The sequence below is a fragment of the Haliotis rufescens genome, unplaced genomic scaffold, assembly GCF_023055435.1.
Source record: "Haliotis rufescens isolate VD_foot unplaced genomic scaffold, xgHalRufe1.0.p SCAF_6, whole genome shotgun sequence".
Classification (NCBI taxonomy): Eukaryota; Metazoa; Mollusca; class Gastropoda; order Lepetellida; family Haliotidae; genus Haliotis; species Haliotis rufescens.
This window is the reverse complement of record NW_025964334.1, coordinates 31,444,917-31,450,055: the sequence shown is the minus strand read 5'-3', so window position 1 is coordinate 31,450,055 and position 5,139 is coordinate 31,444,917.

Below are 5,139 nucleotides of genomic sequence, written 5' to 3'. Positions count from 1 at the left end.
CAAAATTATTTTGTTTGTATTTACTAACTCTTTGTTATCATTAGGTCTTTGGCCTAGGACCAGTGAACAGCCGGGTAGAGAATACGTCTTCAGCAACCTTTGCTTTCCAAAAGAGGCAACTAACGGGATCGGGTGGTCAGACTCACTGACTTGGTTGATGGGTGTCATTGTATCCCAACTGCATAGGACCCATGAAGATCCGGGGTAGAATAGCTCTTCAGCAACCCATGCTTGCCGTAAAAGGTGACTGCTTGTCGTAAGAGGCGACTAACGGGATCGGGTGGTCAGGCTCGCTGACTTGGTTTATTGCATGTCATCGATCCCAATTGTGTGGATCGATGCTCATAATATCAATCACTGGATTGTCTGGTCCAGACTCAATTATTTACAGACCGCCATCACATAGCTGGAATAGTGCTGAGTACTGCGGTAAACAACAAACCAAACAAAAGTAGATGGGGATGGTTCAGTGCATTGGTTAGCAGTAGGTGAGGTGAGATGAATTGGGGTTTAAGGTTTGTGCAAGATTATCCACTTATGTGTTTCCAAATGTAAATGCATACATGCATGGGTGAACTAGTCCAGATGATTGCCGATTTTATAGTACTAGCCCACTGCCATACCATGCTGCAGTTTAACATGGATATGTCACTCAGGCACAAAATACGGACTCAGATCTGACCAGTCCTTATTTTATCCCCTTAATGCCGAGTTCCAGGCAGGGTAACAAGTACCATCTTTTAACATCTATTGGTACGGCACGGCCAGGGGATAAGCCAACAACCTATTGCCCTTCAAGCAGACGCAGAAGGTTGTTGATGCCAGAGAAACAACATGTACCATCTTTTGGTAAGATACAGTTGGGCATCAAACCACCTGCCTACCATTCTATGGGCAGCTTCACTTTGGTCTAGGTGGAGCTTGTAGCAGATGATTCAATTTGGTCAAGGTGAAATGCAATTTGGAGCAGAGAGATTATTTTTGGTCTCGATGAAGTGCAGTTTGGAGCAGAGAGATTCAATTTGGTCAAGGTGAAATGCAGTTTAGGTGAGTAAGTGAGTTGGGTTTAATGCCGCTTTTAACAGTATTCCAGTTATATCGCAGCGTGTCAGCTTAATGTGGGAGGAAAGCACGAAGTGATGCAGGTCTTAGACATTTACCACTTGGTGAAACCCACGAGCACGGGTATGGTGCTGACAAACCTAGAAACATAATCGGGGCGAACCTGGTTTCCAACCCACAATCATAGGTTCCTGGCATGCCCAAGGGATGCAACTCCGCACAGCAAATCGCAGCGCCTTGGACTGGGCCACCCGTGCCCCCGAAATGCAGTTTGGAGCAGAGAGATTCAATTTGGTCTCGATGAAGTGTAGTCTGGAGCAGGTAGATTAAATGTGGTCTAGATGGAAGTGCAGTCTGGTGCAGATAGATTCAATTTGGTCAAGGTGAAATGCAGTTTAGTGCAGATAGACCATGGATTACTTGGGAGAGACACGGCAACAAGTCTGTTTGTCAAAGACAAGTAAAAGTGCAGATGATCTGTATTAACTGTGCTCTGGATGACGTGAGGTTTGGTCTGATGGGGTTTGGAGCAGATGACCAACCCCAAAGCAAAAATAAATCAATAATAAGATTTCCACCCCTGCTTTTTTCCTTTTTTCCTTTTTTTGATGTGATATGCCATATATATATATACACACTCCTTAAGTTGAGTTAAAAGCAAATAACACAAGGCCGTCTTTCTCTAAACATTTAATGATCATGTATGCAGCTTAAAAATGCTTACACCACAGGAATATCACAGTTAAATAGCAATATGTTGTTTTCTTGACAACTCAACCCAAAAAAAACAAGTAAGGCCATTAAAAAATAATTATTAGATTTTCAACCCAGTCGCCTCACATAATTTTATTGCCCCGTAGTAACAACAACATATGTTCACTCCTTTCTTTCCTTCATCATGAGATGACACGCTACATGAAAGTTCCAAGTATTCATGCTTCATGTGAATCACAAGGACATAAAGAGTACAGAACTGCTTGGAGCAGTTTGTTCAAAACAAAGGCCTCTTGCCTCATAATGTTAAAATTTTTTGGATGAAATCTTATAATTAATTGATGGTGGCCTTCACAAGCTGGACTCAATGCCAAGATGGATAACTGATACAACATATTCTTCCGCAGAATGTTTTCATGGGAAACACTGCAAACTACACGCACCAGATATAACCACAGGTGTCATGCACACACATCCTACAATGTCTGACCAGGGAGGAACCTGGTCGTAGTCCTCATCAATACTTCACAGGTTTTGTATACATTACGTTCCTACACGTCTTCCCGAAGCAAGTGAGTTAACTGACTATAAAAGTCCAGTTTTCACCCTTGCCAAACTAGGCGTCAATAATGGAGTTATATTTTGGCTGGACTAACGAGTCTGTGCATAGTCCAATCAAAATCACGCAACGAAATCGAAATCCGGTTCGTAAACTGTCATGCAGATTTCGGTCGATTGCAGGTTTTGCAAGGCATGTGCACAAGCAACTCGTCAACAGATATTTTCGAAATCTTTTCATGTTTCAAGGTGCTCACGTGATTTGATGCACTTTGCAATTTTAGACTTTTCTTATCACAACATTGATCTTGATTATCGATCAGATCGTCTTGACTGGACGCCGCCATTTTGTTTGAAGCAAATGCAAGCGATTGGTCCATAGGAGAGGCATAGAAGGGACATAACTCGTAATAGCCACAGGTGGCGCTACGATTGAGCCCAGGAATTCCAGCCTGGTTCGGCAACGGTGGAAACTGGACTTTTAAAGTCAGTTAACTCTCTTGCCTTGGGAAGATGGTAGCTACATCACATGTTAATACATGGAGTAATAGTGGCGAGTGGTTAGCAAATGAAATGAGGCAGTTTTTAACTTGTGGAAGTCCAATGAACCGTTCTCCATGCATGAACTATGAGAATACTATCATTGCCTGATGTTGAACGAAGGTAAAGAGCACAAGATTGTTTTGTTGCTTTGCTGTTAAAACCCGCACTCACAAAGCAATACTCCAACCTTAAGATCATGATCGCAACCTGTAATCAGACAATCCAGTGATTGGTATTGTAAGCAATGACCACATCGCTGGGGTACGAGTACACGCTATCAACCAAGTCACAGAGTCTGACCACCCGATCAATTTTGTAGCCACGTATGACCAGCATCTGTTGCTGGGGAACCAATTCTAACCCAGAATCATATTCCCGTTTTTGTGGCGTAATGAGTGTTCAGTGGTTTCCCTCTTGCTGGAACTAGATCGTGTCGTGATTCGTTGCAAAAAATGGCATCTTGACTGCATATTGCTGTGTATACAAAATCTGTAAAGTAATGATGATGGGCTGTATTATGCTGGGAAAAAAACGTAAGTACACTCCTAAGATCATCATCAATATTTCATGGGTTTGTATATGGTACGTTCCTCCCTCAACGAATTAAGTAAAGGCCTGGTTTCAGCAAGGGGGAAGCCAGCTACAGCTCTGACCTATCAGTATCCAGCTTACATCAGACCACAATACCAGGCAATGGCTCATACAATAACAAATTAAGGCTCATTGGACGTCCATGAGTCATAAACAGCTTCATTTCATAAGCTCATTAAAAACAGTCGCAAATACACCAATAGTGACCATAGACATTTGTAGCAGGGCATGGAGTCAGTAATTGCAGATGGGGTTAACCTCTTTGGTCATGTGGACAATTCACCCAATGTGGGGAGGAGCATGTTCATATCAATTTTTTAGCAAAATAAGTCTCAGTAGCATACATCTGTTGATGGGGGAGGATGTAGCAGGGCGCTGAGTTATCCCATAGATGAAATCTTCACCTTGTCAATTTGCTGACCGAGTTAACCTTTTTGGTCATGTGGTCAAGGCATCCAATCTCGGATCAGTAGGTCCGTGGTTGACTTACGGGATCAGGTGGTCAGGCTCGCTGACTTGATTGACGCATGTTATCGATCTCAAATACGTGGACTGATGCTCATGATATCAATCACTGGATTGTCTGGTCCAGACTCAATCATTTACAGACCGCCGTCATATATCTGGAATATTGCTGAGTGTGGCGTTAAACAACAAACCAACCAAACTAATCCATGGTTGAAGTCCCATCAAGGGACTCAGACGGTTATGGCCATTACATATTCATGGGATATGGAGGAACGTGGTGTATACCTACCCAAGAAGTATTCATGATGTTCTGAGGAAAAATACATTTTACAAATAAAATAAGAATATCTAATTATATAAACTGAGAAGACCAATTCATTAATCCCTCTTCAATAGTAACAAAATAGTCCACCATGTAGAAAAGGAAAGCTTATTTTTAATCACATATACAGTAGAAAAAAACTCTTTGTTTTATCCAAATGTTGCAGCCAATATTTCTTTATTCACATCAATTTCTTTTTGATGCCTTGGTATTATTAAAATGAAATATTGCTGATAACAATGAAAAAAACTAAGGTAAAAAAATCAAAACATGCAAAACAAATGGCACACCACATCCAGATTTCCCAATAGACACATCTTTTGTCATAATGACAATTAAACGCCATTAAACAAGAAATAAAACTGAGTGGTGCTCATTTTCATTATAAAAAAAACAATAATGACCTCTTCACCACACTGAGGTGTCTTTTCTATTTTACTGTGAACATTTCATGATTTTTACATGATGTTAATTGTTATGAAATAATGTCAGATGATCTTTCTCGTTTTCAGTGTTAAATAAACAATAGACATGATAGATATGGCGTCATAGGGTGGTAGCATGAAAAGTACAAATATTTCATACTCAGACAATGATTCCAATGAAATATTGTGGTTTGGAGCTGTCTTTTTATGCTTAGCTCAAGTATATTCATCTATTATAGAACAGTAAGTTTGGATTAACACCGGTGTGAACAGGTATTCAGCTATAATATCATGTCAGCTTAACATGGAAGGAAAACCTTAAGTGGTCTTTCACGTCTACCTCTTTGGTGAAACCCATCACCAAGGTTTACTCACAAATTATATTTTACATTGGGTATTGATAGTTTTCTTTGGTAGCCAGATATTTTAACTCCATAGTGTCCAGTCTATTTGGTA